Here is a 21,049-nt window from a genome sequence, read left to right on the forward strand (position 1 = left end):
TAAAGTAGTACGGTACGATAAATTTGAAGCTGTGCAGGCGGCATTGATATTTTTGTAGAGAAGGGAATGATTTTCTGCGTTTGCCTCTACATTTCATGCACTAAAATGTAATTTGCGCCAAAAGCGATTTCCATATACTTAACTCGTTTTCCAAGAACCTTTAACGAGATCCAGGCATATTTTGAAAAAATACTGCAGCAAACATGCCGCATCCAAAGTTATTGTTAAAAGTGAAGTTTTAAATCCCGCGCATGCTGATGTTGAACTGAAATTCTCTAATTTTTTTTCATAGTTACTTACTTCATAAATTTCTATATTATCGGAATATGTAGGGCATCTATATGGTTCTAACAAATACTTTCACTCAAAGTATGGGGTTCTGACGGAAAAAACATAAAAATTAAAAATTATTCTATGTTTATTTATGTATAATAAGATCACATTAATACTAATAGAAAATACTTATTACTTAATTACTTAAATAAGTATGTTTTTATTCAAAATATAATTCTGTTTCACGCTCAGCGTCGTCATTAAGATTAATTATAATGGGCTCTATGTTATGTTATAAGAATCTTCATTTTTTAAAATGTGCTGTGCTGCATTTTTCCAGCTCTCAGCTTGTATATTATTAATTACATTTTTAATTCGATTTATGACACTCGGACTTAAAGTAGTATTAACATTTTCTGCTCTCACATTTAATTTTACTTTGTGCCACAAATATTCCATGGGATTGAATTTTACAATATGGAGGAAGGCGCATAAGCTCCAGATGTTAATAGCATATGAATTTAAAAACTCCAAAAGTTCCCTTTTCTTGCCAATATTTTTTATTGAGGATATTCGCATTTTTGTTAGTAGGCTCGTTTTTTTAGAGATTTTTGTTTAATCAATCCTCTACTTAGTAAACATTCATACATATTTTTCACAATTCGTTGTGCATCTAAGGACAACTGATGTCGACGAGCCATAACGAAAAAACTCGAGACATATTCTTAAGAAGCTTTTTCGCGCGGCACAACGAGACGTTCGACTCTGCCACTGATGTCAGGGGACACGTGGTCGACATCTATCTAACTTGCCTCTGTCTCGTCACTTACCGTTGGTTGTTCGGTTTACCTATAGATATGGAGATCATAATTACTTAAAAACCCACTATACACAAGATATACATTCTTAAAGGTACACCCCCAGCTCACTCAAGAAAATTTAATCAAACAATTTGTATAATGACCTGAAAATATAAAAAACTATAAATGCATTGAAAAAGAAGCTGTTTAAGTTTTTGTTCTCAAATTAGTAATTTTGTCACATTTTAGTACCTAGTACGTGTTTCAGAAAATTGGAACTATATGGGAAACTTTTTTATTATTAATTTTAGGAAAACTCTATATATAAAACGTTCTTTATGTTCTAAAATGTAAAATACAATCATCATTGAAAAAATAGTGTTTGTTTAATATTGTTCCTATTTTGAATGAAAATTTATCTTTTGTGATTACAAAAGTTATGATAACCTGGTCTCTTAATATTTTCGACCTTTTTTAAACTTGTCATAACAGCATATGCATTTATTTTGCAATTGAAAAAATACATACAAATAAGTTAACGTATTTTTTTTTCATTCCACCATTGGAAAACTTACTACATTCCTAATCATTTCTGAATTATTTTTTTTAATTATTCTTTCCAAATAATCGTTCCTTGCTAAAGTAGCCCCACAGAAAGTAATCATGTGACTTAAGGTAGGGCGTCCAGCAAACCAAAAAAGGTCGGAATGTCTGTGAATAACGTTTCGATGAAACACATGTTCAACCTATTCCCTAACATTCAATTTACTGTGATATAAGGTACCGTTTTGTTAGTAGCTGATACATTGTTGTTCTTGTATGGGCAGTTCGTCATTAATGTGAGTTTGCAAAAACTGTAAATAGCTTTCAGCGTTCAAGTTCTATTAATCTGTTATTACAAATTTGGAGTTTTCATTAGTTGTTGTTGCGCGAGAGTTCCATTAGACAAGAATCTTGACTCATCAGAACAATTAATACGCCTCATTAAAAAAAGATGGCCTTTTGACTTTCCCTAGTTGAATACAGCAAAAATAAAAACGCTTATCCCATTTTTTTAATGTGTGAACTATTTTTGGTTCCAATGGTCCGTATTTATTCAGTTTTCAAATTCTTGCCACTGTATATTTACTTGCATTTTTTTGCAACAACGATTTCCTTTTTGCGTATTATCATCGGCAACCAATTGTCGACTATTTACATCAAACCTATTCTTAAGAATATGTTTTTTTTTTCTAAAATCAAAAATAAAAGATTTTCTCATTTGGTTATTTATTGTATAAAAGTTTAGACTGTTGAGATTTTTTTATCTCTTATCTAAATGTTGTATGTAAACTAAATATCTATTAAAAGTTAAATTTTTGGACATACGGCAATTACACAAATATTATTTCCGTACTAACTTAGCACTTGAAATTACACATTCAATTATAAATTGAAGCCGAGGTACATCCCGGTAGAGACCGTTCAAGCAGTCCTACTTGGGGTAATAACGTTAAGTGTGCGCTGTCTAAAGCAAACTTAACAAACAGGAGAGACACCGAATAATAAACTTAGAATTACTTTCCAAATTCCACTTTACGCTGGAGCGTAATTTAAATCTGGCGCCAGGCAATATTTCACGGCGGAAACGGAGAAGGAAACTGCGCAAATCTTTGACAGAAACGACGCAAAGTTGTAGGTGAGTCGTTAAATTTAATAATCACATACGTGCCACCGCAACCGCTCCCGCACCAGTACTATATTTTAATTTCATTTCAAATAAAAAATCGTCAAATCGTACACGGTGGTGGATTGAAAATGTAGATTGCATATAGTAAGATATACAGGGTTCGACAAAAATTGGCTTCTATCTATCTAAATATATGTCGGCGCCCTTAGCTTTAAGTGGCGGATATTTTCTCATATTTCGTTTTGGGTGTTTGGATTGTTTATTTTTGACCCATGGAACCCACTTAGATATCTTTCCGAGGTGAACGCTGCCCGTGGGAAGTCTTGAGTTATCGAAACTCGGGATAAGTCGAGTCGAATGTAGCTCCGATAGCCGATGAGCGGTTGACGATTTTCCCTAGTTTCCCTAGCGGGCCGCGGATCGTTGGTTTCTTTAATAATAGTTCTTGTACGTCATATCGCCACCTGACTATAATTTGAATTAAATAATTTATTTTAAATCAGTACTTTCGTTCAACATGTCCGAAAGCCTTAACTCCACGTCGACCCCCTTATCTCCGACGTATATATCTAGATATCAACACGCACCTACTTGTAATTTTTTAATTTAGATTCTTTGAAAAATTGAAACCTTTCTATGTAAGATTAGGGTCCGTCAAGATCCCCTCCCCCTCCCGTGCTTAATTTTGCGTATATTATTTAAATAAAAAAAATTGATATTTCCTTCCATCAACAGAAAAGAGCTCGCAAACATTTATATTCTTTGATATTTGCGCAATTTGGCAAAACCAATTTAAATTTAAGGAAACAAGAAATTATGTATTCTTTCCAGAGAAACGATCCCTTATAAAGAAGAGGAAAAAGAATAACCAAATAGTGGAAATCTCGGTATTTACATGCCAAAATAATTAAAATATTCTCACTGTCAGTTATATCCATCAAATAACTGAACACTGCCAAGTGATCGAAACATGTTTGCGGCAAAAAATTCATATTAATTTCGATAAATGTACTGCAACTCTTTTTTCGTCTATGAACTGGAAGCTTCCCTGGAAACTGTAAAGAAAATCATAGCCAAACATTTAACTAGATACTATTGCGGAATGACTAAATAATGAAACTTGTTGAATAATGTGCGTAGAACATATTTATGTATTCTTTCTTGAAAATAGTAAAAGCTCGGGTGGGTTAAAGATTTTGTTAAAAGAAAGAACCGATGCAAGAATCGTTTATCATTGAAAAAAAGAAAAGGTTGTTACACTGGAGAGTCACTTTCTTTTGTACTTCGGATTGATTTAATAATTGATTGATGGTGTTTAAATTTGTTCCTTCCCTACAGGCACGTTTTGAAGTTTTAAAAATACTAAATTTGCTTCGGGAAAGTTGAAATGAAAGCTAGTAAGGCCTATCCGCGGTTACTTCAGACTCCTATGACTGTAAATAAGCGAGATAATCATAAATTTGTCATCGAATCTTGATATGTTTTTTTGGTAATTTCTCAAAAAGGGATTACAGTTTGTATACGAAAGTTTTCGAGGGCTAGAAGGAATCCGAATCGGATATTATTTTTTGCAAATATTGATAAATAGTCAATAAATTGTGGGTTCTTCATTTTAACATGTCTCGTTACGTCACGATAATAAAAATCGCTACCCCCCTTTCTATACAATTTATGTTAATTTTATTTGCCCCTAAAAACATTTAACAAATTTAAAATATTTTCAAAAATAATATTAATAATTAAAACCGTTTAATCATATTTGGAAGTAATAAACCAATGGTGACCAAATGCACTAATACTGAAACCAATTAATTTATGTTATTAGAAACATTTGTATTAAAAATTAATCTTTGTAGTGTTAGTATACAAAATAATAAGTCCGCTGAAACAGTTTTTTTTTTCGATATTTGAGCCTATTAAAGGCGGAGTTGCACAATTTCCAACCCGACACCCTAGCAAACCTTGTTTCCTCACTTTCGCTGTGGTTATTTCATTCCGCCGAAGGATCCGTTGCCACATTAATCTATTAAATTATATGATATCGGGTCAATAACACCCTGTATATACCTGTTTAGACTATGCCAAAGCTACAATTTAAAAATAACCTATAGAACAACAAAAACGTGCGTACACATATATATTGAAATTATAACGACGTTGGTCGACACCTCCTTCATCACAGTGGCGTGCAACGCTAAAGGACGAGTCACCACATTAGGGGGCGATATATCTGCTTGCATGGCATTAATTATATCAAATTTAGGTGAACGAAGATACATGCAGAGGTGACACCGGTATTTTTCAAAATTTTATTTATATCATTTTTAATTAATTATGGTTCTGAGTAAGGGAGTGATAAAATTTGCAGTGCTTGTGACATTGTAAATAATACACAAGGATGTTTCCCAAGAGCATCGTAATTGGAGTTTTGGTTAGTTTTGGTTTTAATAATTAAAAACGATACACCATGCCTTCTTCTGGCAGTTATTCAGAAACTTTATTTAAAATAGTTGATATTTAAATTTGAACATGCATTCAATTCAGTAATTATTTTTTCAAGCAGATTTATATCAGTTACTTTAAATGAAATGTTGTTGGCTATTTTATCGGAATATCTAATTTTGATATTTTCAGTGATTGGCTGACAAATCCAAGTTATATTTTTAGCACCGAATAAAAAAATTAACAAATAACAAATACTTTTGATGAATCGAGGTGTTCTAAACTTGAGTGTTGGTACTTCTCCTGTTGATTCAACAGTTCAGGTTGTTGTTAAAAATGAAGCTCACATAACTTAACAATGATATAAAATTAGAACATTTTTTACTGCTAGCCCATCTTGTAGTAGTGGAACTGCTACCTTCTATATATTTTCCTAATATCTTTCTCCTTCGCTCTTAGTATGCTAGATCACTGGCAAATCTCGACTTGTGTTCACTTGCCAACATTTTTGTGACGATATTCTCTGTGTTCTAAAAGAACGTGTCGTAGGTAGTGTTTCTGCAGCGGCAATATAGACATGCCTCACTTTGCGCCACTTTAAACCTATACCGGTATTCCTGAAAGCGCCCATGCTCTGATATCAGTTGAGTGAGGTAGCATGTGATTTCTCCATGGTCTCCTCAAACCCATGGCGCTATATCTTGGTATAATTCGTCCTCTCACCTCTGTGTGTATACTGCTGCCATTTTCATTCCTGTATACATTGAGTACCTTTTCAGCAGCAGATGTATGGTGGGAGTCCTTGCGATAACCAGTTGAGCTGTGCCCATCTTGTAGTACTTAGATTCACTACAAAACTATTTCAGTAAGACTCACCTTTGTGTTTTTATTGCTTGAACCCATTTTTTCGGCAAGACCTCCGCTTGTGGGAACAAGAAAACTTGCACTTTTGATCCATTCTTATAATTCCAGTTTGGAATTCTACAATAATTATATCAAAAAGTGATAGTAGCACACGAAACATAAGGCTTAATAATAATTATTAAATATAGAGTCTCAAATTTAAATATTAACATATCACCCCGCTTAAATTTAAACACAGATATTTTGCATACTAATTTTGATAACTCAATCAAAACGTATAATCGACCATATAATCTTAAAAGCGACCAGCAGTTATCCTCCATTTACGTGGTGACTCACCGATTGTTTACAGTCTGTCGTTTCTCCGCTTTATTGTAGAGGTCATGTTGTGCTGACCCACCGAATGCAATTTCCTGCGCAATTAACCGAAAGCGCCAACTAGGGGTGGGGCAAGAGGGGGCGAGAAAAATCGCCGTGCGGCCGGAATAGAATTTCCGTCCGGTTAAGTGAAACAAATTCGAATGCGGGGAAATTCAGTTGGACCACCCTCCCCCCCGTCTCCTGGCGGGACCGCGCGCAAACTAAAATTCGTTTAGTCCGCAAATTAATTACGGTATCTGCTGCAGTAATTAATTAATTTCCCGTATGCTAGTTACAGAAATCCGAAAATAATACGTGTCCGCCACACCGTCGAAATAGATTTTCCCAAATATACGGGGTTACGCCGTTTCAAATTTCAATTCAAATTCCATTCTCACAATTTACACCGCGAACTGGAAGGCAATTCTTTAGATTCGTCGTTAAATACGTACAAGGTGGCCCGTTTAAGTTACATTTTTAAAAATTGAACACTTTCAGCGACAAATTCAACGATATATATGAGTATGGGTCCGTGATGCACCGTTTCGAACTTATTAGCGATCATCTTCAGAATTCAGATTATGATTAAACCATCATTGTTTGGTTGCTCATTAACTTTTTAAATTTTCTCCATGTATTATTTTTATGAAAATAATGCTTTTCCTTAGGCAATGACCAAATTTAATTTACTATGTTATATAATTGAAATTGCTATTCGACAATCCAATAATATACAGGGTGTCTCATTTAAGAAAACTGAGAAAAGTATCATTTTGCGAAACGTGTATATAAAAAAGTGACGATTCGGAAAATAATTTATAATAATAGTATTTCAATTTTTTTTTGTAACCTCCGTAGGTTTCGAGATAAGGTATGGGCGCCTCTTAAACGGGCCACCTCGTACGCGCAACTGGTACTGTTATACATTAAAGCAATCATAACAAAAACTACACTGAAACTATTAAGAAACGCGTTTTTAATTATTGGTTACTTACCACGATGGAGTCGGTTTATTTTTTTCTTTGGTTAGTTTCGGTCATGCCAAACCGTCGAGGAGAAGATCCGCTGTGGAACCGGTCCATCACGGAAGCGATTTATTATTCTGATGAAATTTATACTTTGGTCTTTCCTCTATCGAACGGTACCAAAAAGTCGTTAGCTGGTAGGATTGTTCGGCGTCGGAACCGGTTCTTTTGGAGGCGGCGTAAAATTTAAGTAAATTTTAAAAATTAATTGCCCCCCGACGGTGGGGAGGGAATTTGTCAGCATCCCAAGATCCAAGTTTACAGAATTAAAATATAAGTAACAGACACGATCGTTAAAAGGTGTCCTCCTTCCCGCCTAACCCTCAGTAGGTTGGCAGTAGGCGAACTTTGGGCGATGCTGTCTTTTACTCGGTGACCGAAATAAGTAAGCAAAATGTCTGTGACGTATTTTGTAGTGGAAGGTTGTTGCAGTAAATTAAACGAAGGACTGTCTTTTTTTCGTTGTCCATTAGATGATGTCAGGTAATATTCTCTCATACATGTTTGCAGATGTTACGCTTGGAAAAGTGTACTTGGATTTATAGGCACACATAGATATGCTCAAATAACGTTAGAACAAAGTCGCATTCGATTAAGAATTTGCAGTTTACATATTAGTGATGACAGATTTGCAAACGAAGCTCGAAATTCTTTCGTTGAAATTAGCTGCCAGGTTCACTTTCGATTGGAAGATTCTCCTGGGAAATTAACAAACGGCTGAATTTACTTATCGACTGGTACTTTTATGTATATGTATGTTTTAGAAGAAAAAAAATACAAAGCTTATATAAAGAAAAATCTACGCAGTCAAACTGAAATTAATACTGCAGGATGCAGAATTATAGGTTAAAGGTTGGCAAAGAAATCGAAAATTTCATAACGTACTTGCGAATTAAGCTGGGGACACCTATTATGTCAATTACGATTTTTTTTATTTATCTCCACTATTTACTAATTATTGTAATAAAAAATATCGAATATTTAAATTTATTTTTATAAGACTTAATGTAATCATCATGCTCCACTACAAAGCTTAATAACTCCTTTGAAAAAGAAACTATCGGAATGAACGAAAAATTAATCCATTAAAAAACAATATTATTCATACATTAAATTTCATTCATGTTATTCACTTTAAATTTCAAAGGGTCTTTTAAATTTTCAGATCAATAGTGTTCCCTTACTTAAGATGAAAAAAATACGAAAAGTAAATATTTGGAACACTCTGTGGAATTTATGGATAAGAATAGACAATTTTTATTGTCAAACCCTTCAAGCCTTGTTCTTTTTTAATGGTTCAATTTTTCGTTCAGCTTGATACCCTTTTTTCTACAGGAGTTATTAAACTTTGCGTTAGAGCATGATTACATTAAGTCTTTATAAATATACGATACTTTTACAAGCGGAACAAACATACAATCAGAGATCCTTCGCAACTCCATAAAATAACGAACGACTGCACGTGGTGTGGTGGAGAAGCGGCCGCGGCCCCTTATATCTCAATACATCAAAGAGGTTGACCTCGCGGACCTTTGCTATGGATAAAAATTTCACCTTTCTCGGTTCGACATAAGTATTTAAAGAAAAGGGTAATATCGGTAACGCTGAGATCCATTTTCCGAAGCATGAGTACGAAATTCTCGGATCCGGTGGTCGGTTAGGAAAGATTTGAATTATTTCTGAGGGTTCGAAAGTTGACGTAAGATACGGCCAAATGGTAGCACCTGTGTGTGCTGCGTGGATTATTACTGTTTCAGACATTTTTTTATTGTTACAAATTAAAAAAAAAGCAGTGACCATTCTGTCTTCATCCGCACTTTTATTTATAAAATAAGCCTCCAACAGTGATATGCTAATGTTTTTTTTAATTCGGACGTTCATATTACGCTAATGGTAACCACACCGGACTTTGAAACTAGTAAAAACGAATGTGTCTCAAAAATTAAATCCTTGACCCGTATTCGCAAATTATAGTCACTAGCACAGATGTCACAAACTATCCAAAACTAAAATAAGTAATTTATAAAATTGAAAATGTTCTGATGGAAATATAGGCATTTAGGCCACGGACAAGTGAGGTGAGGAGTGTTTCCTAAAAATGAATGGTTGCTATAGTAACCACGTAAATTGGAAGAAAATTATAAACATACAAAATACACTAATTTGACATAATGCAAACCACGATGCCGATGCTTTTGAGAGTTCTTTGGAAATGTGTAACAGATAATAAGTACTAAGCACAAATACATAGAACAAGAAAAAATGTACACCCGCCGCAATATAATTTGTTTATAAACATGAAATGACACTTCGGAATTCCAATCACCAAGTTCATTGCAAATACCAGGGCGGCAGTTTTGCTGTCAGCAATATCCAAAAACATCTTTTCAGCTTCAAAAAGACACTTTTCTCACAAAAAATAAAAAAAAAACAGACACAGTACAAGGCACATGAAATCGAGATTAAAACTTCCCTAAATTGGCCTAAGCGTTTATTCGTTGTAACAGTAAAAAAGAAATTGCTTATAAACTATATTGCTGTTGTTAAGAAAACTACATTATTTAGTATTTTTTCTACTCCCTTCTGTAAAATACCTAATATACCGATCTAGCGTGTGGGAAGCACTTTAGCACGTCAGTTTCGTGTCCCATGGATCCGAGCCAATTCGGATATTTCCGGGATTTTACCGCACGGATTTGGCAGCAATCCGATGTTTTCGGAGATATTTCCCACGCTTTGAATTTTGACGTTTGTCAATTCTGACGGCCATGTCAATGAATGTATTCGTGTTGTTTTGCCAAAACGTACGCAAAAACTAAAGATCGTAGAAAAAGCATAGTATACAACACGTTCCGTAAACTTTTTAAGTCACTCGTTTATTAAACACTCGCTTCGCTGCGCTCCGCTACTGTCAAATAAACTCGTGAGTCAAATGCGATTTACCGCACTTGTTGCATAATATACTATTACCACACTTGTATAATATACTATTATGGATAAGATTTAAAGTAATATAACCAGACATTTTGTTAACGTATTTCGAGTAAAATTTATAATTTACCTATGCTCTTCAAAATATATAAATATATTTCTGTGTATGGTACATCGGTAAAAAAACGCTGGTGATGTCCAGCGCAGGCAAGATTGTTTCAGTCCGTCAAAATATTAAAATGAAAACAATGATATTTCCGTTGATTATATATTTATAATCAAAAGCGTGCGCAACATTCGAGAAAAGGCTGCTTTTAATAAGTGTGAAGCAAACTAGCAATTATATTGCAAACGACTAGCAGAATATTGTAGTTCTGCATTTCCTAGCTTCATTCATTGCTAGTATTAAAAAGAGCAGGACACAAACATTAAAATGCATTAAAATATGATTTGTTGTTTCCTTTTCTTCATTCCATTAGGGAGATATCGCGTTAGAAATACGGCGAACAATAAAATATTACATAAATATTACTACAATTACAACAGTTAGTTTAAATAGAAAACAGGACTTGTTTAATCAAAAATTTATTATCTAATCATTTATTTGTTGAATAATAATTGTTTTAATTCAATAATGGGGAATTACGCCCAATGCAGAGATGCACAAACATAAATTACTTGTCGTCTTTATAGTTTTAAAAATGATTAGAAATCAATTATTTTTAAAATATAATTGTTTAGAAGATAGTTGATACACAGTTGACACACAGTGTTACAATGTGACAGCATCCAACTAAATTATTTTTCTAATATATTTTTTACAGATATTGTATTTTTATAATAGTATTACTTTGGTAATATTTTATAAAAAGATAATAAAAACATTATTTTTCCGCTATATTTGTAGCACAGCTCCCTAATGGTTGTCTTCAGATTCAATATTTGAATAACAAACTACATATTATTTTAAACAAGGAATCACAACCTTAAGTTTTTTGCATTTGTTTTGAAACACTTTGTATATTTGCAGTGTTAGTAGATTGTTTATTTTCAGTACATTATTAAACATTTTTCCAGGCGAGTCCTAATGAACCACTATTAAACGGGTGCACATTTAGTATATGAGTACAAGGAAAGTTAAATACATAATTAAGTTAAAGTAATTAAGATATTTTGTAACGAACCCAAAAACTATATTTTGAATAACACTTCTATAATTGCTTGGTACTAATTTTTATTTTAATTGTTAAATTTTCAAATTACAAATTGATTATTTGATAAATTAATACATTTCTATTTTGCATATATTTTTTTTATATATATGTTTTTTTTTAGAATTTTTCTCCTACTGTTTGTTGTTTGATTCTAGAGTAGGATCGATTGCTTGACGTCTCGCTAGAATTTCATCTGGCATCTTCAGAGGAAGCGCCTCCATGTCTCTTGTACGTGTCCGCACTTAGTTTAAATGCTCTCCATTTCAAATGTTTGCAAAAAAATATTTCAAATAATGTGTTTGTGGTGGGAGTTTTAACTAAAAGATGCCTATCCGTTTCTGGAAGCTTAAAAAAAGGTGTTTGGTATATTTGGGGACCCAGGCACGCAGACACTGATAGTGAATAGATATTTAGGCTAGCTCATCCTGTATCAGTCATAACGATGTATTAATGTGTTAAAGGGTGAAGTTTAAAAAGAAAGGTTTCTATGCGGTCAAGTACATCTACACATACCGAATCCCATAAAACCAAAGAGTTGGAGGCGACACTCATCACTGGAGAGTCAACTAAGTTTGTAAGCTTTTTCACACATTATCAGTTATTTCGTAAAACAATACAGAAAATGTAAACATAATCCTAAGGCATCTCAAAGTATATCGTTTTGGCATTTGACAGGCCCTCCCTCAAAAAGTAGTTAGTTACGACCTTCACACCTATTGCTAATGGGTAATCCCAACCACTAATAATCTATTCATGGGTATGATACAAGACAGGGGCGAGTCAGATATATGTCGACCAGGTGCCGGCTGATACGAGTGGCGGTGTTGGATAACCCGTTTTACACTGCGTTTCAAAAAATCTTCTTACGAATTGTGAAAAATGTGTATAAATTTTGCCTGCGTGCCTGCCTGCCTGCCTAGTTAAAAAAACGGCAATAACCTGGATCAAGGATATTGTTAACAGTAAATGAAAGAAAAAATGTAGTGAAACGTTTGGACAGCAGACGATAAGAAGGAAAGTATATTCGCTTTATCAAAACTAAATAAACTGAAAAGGAAGCTAAAATATAGCAACATAATTATAAGCCGAGCCACAGTGCTATTTGCATTAGAGTAATTTTTAAAATGGTATTTAACAAAACCAAGTATTTAGCAATTTAATCGCACAGATTGCCCAATTGAAAACGTATTACCTTGAGGATATCCCATCAATAAATATAAATTACCTAGATATGATTTTCTTATATTAATGTGATTTCATTATAGCTAGATAAATATAATATTTAAAATTTCTATTTTTAAAACACCTTTAAACTCCTTCCCTGATGCTTTGACCTATAATACCCACGGGTCAGGTATTGATATTCTTTGGAGGTTGCATTTTTTTGCTATTATTCTTGCTTCCGATAAACTTATCCTTATATTGACTAACTTTGCGAATCGCGAATAAGATAACGCGTGCCACCTTATTGATCGGTCAGTCAATCGGTCGGTCCCGAATCCAACTCGAGATGCTCTATTAGCCGAGAATTGATGTATTTTGCAGACCCCCGATATGGATATTATTCTAGGTGCTAGGATGAGCGATGACCGTGTGCTTCGACGCGGACGTGCTACCGGGTGATTCATCACCGAAACGGATATCTGGCGTGTTGCAGCGAAGATCGTGAGAACCAAAACTTTCGTCATTTTAAACTAATTCTATAGCCCGCAATTCAGACTGAAGCAACATCTACAATTCGTATTCGTAGTGAGGTTTCAATCGATTCGCAAAAGATTAATGAAGTTTATTAAACTTCTTTTAGCCACGAGTTTTGTTTTGAGACACAGTAGTGACAAGTAGTGTAATAACAAAGATTGGGTCATATATGATACAAAAATATTCTGAAAATGGCACGCGATACGAAAAAGTTGCCGACCCCTGATATAGACAGACAGCTTTGCATTTGTTTGTTTGTTTGTTGTCAAATTTCGAAGAAAAGTGAAGTAGAGCCATTGAATATAGTAATACCAAAATAATCCACAGAAAAACTTTCACAAGGATGAATAAAAGCAAGTGTTTTGAAATAGTGTTTTAATATTTGTCCAACAATTTCTTAATTTCATTTGATACTCAGTATACTGAAGAAACCATCCTCATGGGGGAAGGCGTTATCCATTCCCATGGAGGACGAGGTCGTCAGATTCAGGGCCAGCAGGGCTTTAGTCCCTGCTTCTATCCTCTCACTGGCGGAGAAGGAGGCTACAGAGGCATATTCAGACGATGTGATCATCATAGTATGCCTAGAAGGATGGTGGGTGCATTGCACGAAGACTTGCAACAAGATTTTTTTGGTATAAATATAGTAGCTTTCCAGTAATGTATTTGAAATTTTTATGTGTTATATATTTTTCAAAAGCTCATAACAAACAACAAACAAACAAAATTATTACAATTTGTACCATTAGAATCAATAAAAGTAGATTGTATATTAAATTGAATATCAACATTTCTGAGTTTCAGAAGAAAACTGATACGCCACACGATCCTACATATACGGACTAGTTTTCACCTGTTCGGTTAGTTAACGTATAGCCGAACTAGAAAGGGTGTCTAAAAATGAAAAATTTCAAAAAACACACTATCCATACTAAAATATTAAAAAACGCAAGATTTGTAAATAAAAATTATATTATAAAATAATATTTTCACAAAAAAAGAAAGAATGTGTCATTAAAAGGTCAACTTATCTTTTCGACTCATGTACTGTGACCGAATCATCTCCAAGCAGACTTCAAAAAGGTTACAATGCACATGCAATATCGTCCATTGCATAAAAATGTATGCCCCAATAAAATTTAAGTCAATTTCAGAGCAAATTTTCTCGCGATCTACAGACTCGATTTTTTTTAAATTGTAGCTTAAATCTTCAGAAACGTTTTTATTTAAATATACACTTTAGACAAGTTTAAAGTGCTTAGAGAAAAACACTGCGAGCCCTAACAACTAATTGTTCGGACGATGTACGAAATAATAAGAAAACATATTTATACTTATTTTAAATTGATTTTTTTCGCCTTTTCGATTGAAAGATGAAATCACGCACTTATTTTTATACCAAAAAGTGCTATCGTAATGAATTATTTTTTTATTTGACATAAATTACATAATAAAACATCAAAAACATACCGAATTTGCTGACAAATAAATATTCGGACGGATATAAATATTTTACTTTAAATCGAACATTAATAATAAGAAGTAACATCACCTTTCGCGGCAATAACAGCTTTTATGCGTTTTGGTATGGAATCTACCAAAGTCTTGCAATATTCGGGGGTGAAAGTGTTCCAAATTTCGGTGATTTTTGCCTTTAATGCTGGAACTGTACGCTGAGGATTGTTACGTAAAGTCTTTTTCATCCGATGGCATAAAGTTTCATATTATGGCTCCCAAGCCACTTTTTTGTTGTTTTCGCAGAATGGCAGGAATTTTGAAATATAAAATTTTCATTTCCAAAAGTTCGTTCTATTGATGGAATCAAACTTCTTGATAAAATTTGTTGATATTTTTCTGCATTTACGGTACCATCAACGAACTCGTAGTTGGCAATCCCTTTACCCCCATATGCATAACATCCTGGGGAAATTTTACTGTGCGCTTTAGACAATCTTTGTGAAAGGCTTCTGATTTTGTACGAATCACCCTTTTTCGAAAATCGCCTACACACCCATCAAATTTTGATTCGTCGCTGAAGATAACGTTACTTCACGTTTCCGTTGTCCAGGATATTTTAGATTTTGCCCAAACGTTTTTTCTTCTGAATAGACGTTAATAATGCTTTTTCCTTTGCCTTTAACAAAAGTAGATCATAGAATATTAATAATTTTTATATAGAAACAGGAAAAATTGTAAACTTACCTTATAAAAACTCAAACCAGACTTATGCATCCATTGTCTACAACGTTCCCTGGAGACATTTAAGTTTGCTTCGTGATTCCATTGGGCTTGAATTTGTCGTAAGACGCTTCGTCTGCTAGTTTTACAAATCTTGACCAGAATACGACGATCTCTTTCAGTGATGTTACGGGGTCGGCCTGAACTTTTACCACGAACGCTAACACCAACTGTCTCTCCATACTTTTTTTATAACATCCCCGACTGTTGATTTTGCAATACTCAAGTCATTTGAAATTTTTTGCATTGATTTACCTCTGCAGTACTGAGATATGATAATTTCTCGCACTTTTTTGTTTGTTGCAATGCCACGCGTCATTATAATTCATTACGATAGCACTTTCTGTGCTATCGTAATGTGCGTAAATTGATTATTCAATCGACAAAGCAAAAAAAAAATAAATTGATATAAAAATTTCTTTTTTATCATTTTTTACATCGTCCGAACATTTAGTTGTTAGGGCTCGTATTAGCTGTCTGCCTTAGTCTTGTCTCAGAATTTTGTTTTTTCATTAACTTCTTTACCTCATTTATTAAATAAAATACGGAATTTAATTGACTATAAATATGATTTTTTTTAAACACTCTGTACACGCCTAAAACATAAATTTAAATACATTTGTTTTTCACAACGTTAATTTCATATAATTAGTATACAACAGCAGTAGTTCCGCTAAGTTTTACATAGGTTGACCCATACATCCAATTAACGAGCACTTTCATTTCCAATTACCGTTTTAGGATAGATGAATATTTGACACGACTCAAACGCCTAAACCTATTTCAATAATTCCCGATCCATCCGCAATTGAATAAATAATTCGCGTAAATAAATAAACAGACAACCCAACACACGCACGAATGGTTTGCGGTTCCCCAAATGCTTATTCCAACAGAGACAAGGATTAAATAATCAACGGTAAACCATTGGCAATGCGAATTATGGCTATAAAACGGACTATATATAAGCGATTAGGGTCATGTAATCACTCACTTGTAATAGCCAACTTAGTTATTAAACGCATAACGTGATTAAGTGATTACTATCGGAATTAAATTGAAATATCAAATATGAAATTAAAACTAATTTTAATGATAAAACTCGTAATGCGAAGCTAAAAGATCAAAGGTTTGATATAATGAGATTTTACTTCCAATTTGTTACCGGATAGCTGAAACGGAAACAGCGCTTTCACAAAAAATAACGCCCCCGGAAAAACAGAAAAACTACCACGCAAAGCGTTAGATTTAACGAAAACATGATGGATTTCGTTTAACTGCTTCATTTTACGTTATTTAGCTGCGAGCTAACGTGAAATGAAGTCTATAACTTGTTTATTATCTTGAGAACAGATTAAATGAACGTCTAATTGTATGAACAAACATTTAATTAGTAAAGCTTTATTCTAAATTTTGTAGTTTAAAGGAACCTTATTTGGGTTTATATCCCTCTCGTTGGATTTTAAACTTATTCGTAAAGACTACTTAAAATAGGGTCTGGTTTTTTAAGCGATAGCAAAAATAGCCATTGTAACCGGTCATCGCCAACATGTTCATCAACTTACTTAAATAAGAAGCTATCAAAACAGTCATGAGAAAACCTAACTTAGGCAAGTTGATGATACCACCACGAAAAGGACTTACACGTTTTCCTGTCAAATATCAATAACGTTAAGACGACAATCAAGGACACGAAGGAACAAGAAGTCAATGAACAACTGGAACTGACGTTCTAGTCAAGCGGAACAAGCATCAGATCACAACATCAGTATTAAAAAAGCAGTCACACACTGGACAATACCTTAATGTCGCTTTAAACAATTTCCAAATGACAAAACTAGGAGTAATTAGGTGAATTCTAGAAAGGGTCCGAAGGCAATGGAGCGCAACACACGTTTAATAGCAAGAACTTTAGTGAATCAAGAAATATCTGATCAATATGTCAGAGTATTATCACAAAAGGTCCAACGCGTCGCCCGCCAATACAAGATTAAAACGGTCTTCAGACTAGGCGATACACTCTGCGCACTTATTAAGACAAAACCCTCAGACCAGAAAGATGTTGAAAACTGCATATATCACACGTAGAGAGGTGTACATGGGAAAAACCTGTAGACCTATATAAATTCACATTCATAACTACCGGAATAATGTTTATTGAGGCGAAAGATCAAAGGAATAGCACAGCACGATTAGGAAAAGCAATTGTCTGGTCAGAATCAACAAGAGGAAATTCAAGGAAGTCGTTTTTATATAGGGAAACAAAGAGTCCTCACGCTCGAAGCACACAGGACCATATGAGACTGATATATAACATAAAATACAGGCAATGGAAGTCCAAGCAAATAGTTTTAACAATTCTTTTCCCACACCTTCAAACAAACGTGTTTATAATTTATTATACTATTATTGTAGGTGTGTTTATCGTTAGTCTAAGAGGATGAGGAAATAAACACAGTCCGACTTTATGGCAAATTAAAGAAAACCATAGTTTCTCTATTTTCAGTGCACCTCGTAGAACAACTTCGTCTGCACTTGGTATACGGACAATAATCTATAACCCGTCTTTCGCCTTTTTAATGAAAAAGAGTAGGCACGGCTTTCCGCGTACCTTTCGTCGGTACGCATCCAAAAACTGGCCCTGAACTCCAGGCACTACCGCAAAGCAACAAAGAATTACTGTGCTGGCGAAAACTAAACTAAAGAATATGACATTTTATCTAAATTATACTTAAGTACTACTTAAAATAAACACTAGTCTTTCAAGCGATAGCCAATCCCGCTAATGGCAGTTGTTTTCATAATATCGAAGTATTAATAAATCTCAAAAATTTTTCTTGAAATATTGAAATATTTTAAACAAATGTATCAATGCACCAAATTGACAGTTTTTCACACTTTAATCTGGTTTTTATTGTACTATTAACATTTACAAGATGAAAGATGTCTAAAACTGAGGAACTACATCAACTAGGGACTACAAACAAATAAAGCTAATAGCATATTAAAATACTACAGAATATTTTTGACAAATGGTGAGATAGTTGAAACGAATGGATTATGACGACTAAGTAAAATATGTAGTTATAACAACTTTGTGTTAATAGTAGAAATTGCAGCACTGTCAAGTATCAGTAAAATGCGTTTTACTTCTAAATTAGTACTGTAGCTAGTAAACACTGAGTACATCACTGGCATCTTCTCCGGGCACAGTTACCGATCCAATTGGTCAATGCAGTTTTTGAAATTTGCCGTTCTAATAATATTTCATAGATTACCTCAAAGCGTTCGCTGTGTAAAACATGAAAAAATATTTGAAATTTTCAGGGAAATTTGGTTAAACCAAGGAAATATTTGAATTGTTTATGAACTGCACTACAAGAAAACGATCGAAGTCAAAATTGAAATGACATCGGAATCCATAGCTATAAAAAAGTTTGCATATTATTCCAGCTCCTTTTTAACATTTATTCCGTGTCAGTATTTAAATAAACTCTATAAAAGGAGGAATCAAGATGGAGTACTAATCAAGAATATTAGGTAACGTAATTGCTGTTTTGGCAGATAATGTAGCCGACATATATTAAACAAACTAGTTTATTACAGCAATACTTTTGATCTGCATATAAATATGTCAAAAACCAAAGTGCTAGTGTTAGCTAAAATACGCCTAAAAGCCGTGTGAACAATAAAAGAGAATCACATTGAGCAGGTGTCTTCGTTTAAAATTGAGTGCTTAGGTATTATTGTCAACGAACAAAAGGACATAAGAACGGAAATTAGGGCAGGAATTGAGCAAACCCGAGGGGTCTTTACAAATCTGAAATATTCTTTATAAGGTCGGATCTTAGAATGGAACTTCGTATGAGAATGATAAGGTGTCATATTTTCCATCTTACTTTATGGATGCGAAAGTTGTACACATTTCATGCTTAACAAGGTTAACTAATACCGAAGTACTTAGATTCTTTCCCAAAACAAAAGAATTCGTGTGTTGTATTAAAGAACGAAAAGCCATATAATAGAAGGTGCAAGATAAGAAATACTGACACTCATTATAGAGAGAAAAAATCATTTCCAGATTTATCAATACTTCGATATTATGAAATCAACTGCCATTAGCTATATACGCTATCGCTTGAAAGACTAGTGTCTATTTTAAGTATTACTTAAGTATAATGTAGATAAAATATCATATTCTTTAGTTTAGTTTTCGCCAGCGCGGTAATTCTTTATTAGATGCAATTATAGAAAGCTACGTTTACATTATTTTTTTTAACGGACTCGAGACGAAATCAAAAAGAAGTGGTGCCTGGGTTCGGGACCACTTTTTGGATGGGTACCGACGAAAGGTTAAAAGTAGGTCACGACGCTTGACCACGGGCATTAGGTATTAGACGGTTAGACGAAAAAGATGTAGAAGACGTGCCTACTCTTTTTCATTAAAAAGACGAAAGACGGGTCATGTCCGTATACCAAGTGTAGACGAAGTTGTTCTACGAGGTGCACTGAAAATAGAGAAACTATAGTTTTCTTTAATTTGCTTCAAAGTCGGACTGTGTTTATTTCCTCATCCTCTTAGACTAACGATAAACACACCTACAATCATAATATAATAAATTATAAACACGTTTGTTTGAAGGATGTAGGAAAAGAATTGTTAAAACTATTTGCTTGGACGTCCATTTTATGTTATATATCAGTCACGTGTGTGCTCCGAGCGTGAGGACTCTTTGTTTCCCTGAATAAAAACGACTTCCTTGATTTTCCTCTTGTTGATTCTGATCAGACAATTGCTTTTCCTAAGCGTACTGTGCTATTCCTTTGCTCTTTCGCCTCAGTAAACATTATTCCTGTAGTTATGAAGGTGTTTATATAGGTCTACAGGTTTTTCCCATGTACACCTCTCTACGTGTGATATATGCAGTTTTCAACATCTTTCCGGTCTGAGGGTTTTGTCTAGGTAAGTGCGCAGACTGTATCGCCTGGTCTGAAGGTTAAAAGTAGGTCACGATGCTTGACCACGTGGGTAATGCGGAAAGCCGGGCCGCATTCTCTTTTTCATTAAAAAGACGAAAGACGGGTCATAGACTAATTATTATTGTCTCTATACCAAGTGACTTTTTTAGTTACTTTCCGGCAATTATTGGCAAGGTTCGTTCATGAAAATAGCTAATGTTTCGGAATTTGTTGCTGAGAAACGAATTAATTAAACTCCGCTTTCTAAAAATGAGAAAATTATTATTCTCAATGTATTCAAGAAACTGCAATAATGGGGATGAAAAGGAAAAAGCAAATATTACTTTGAAATTAAAAAGGATGATTTCATTCCACACATGAGTAAAAAGAAATTGTGGAAAACTTTGAAGGAAATGAATTTTGGTTACAAAAAACTCAAAACAGAAAATCAGTTATAATAGAGAAACACGAAAATATACACGGCATTTTGCAAAAAAAATGAGATCATACACTGGGTTACTGTAACTAGGAAACAATGACAAAAATATATGCCGAAGGAGGAGTTCATAATTCAAA

General features: G+C 33.9%; 1 protein-coding gene across 1 annotated transcript in view; it reads right to left on the bottom strand.

The window, feature by feature from the left end:
- LOC132700327 (neuropilin and tolloid-like protein 2) overlaps window positions 1-21,049 on the bottom strand; it is a 240,454-nt gene that overhangs the window by 97,181 nt on the left and 122,224 nt on the right. The window lies entirely within an intron of this gene.

This window comes from Cylas formicarius, unplaced genomic scaffold (assembly GCF_029955315.1).
Source record: "Cylas formicarius isolate icCylForm1 unplaced genomic scaffold, icCylForm1.1 PGA_scaffold_10__41_contigs__length_53128322, whole genome shotgun sequence".
NCBI classification, from domain to species: domain Eukaryota; kingdom Metazoa; phylum Arthropoda; class Insecta; order Coleoptera; family Brentidae; genus Cylas; species Cylas formicarius.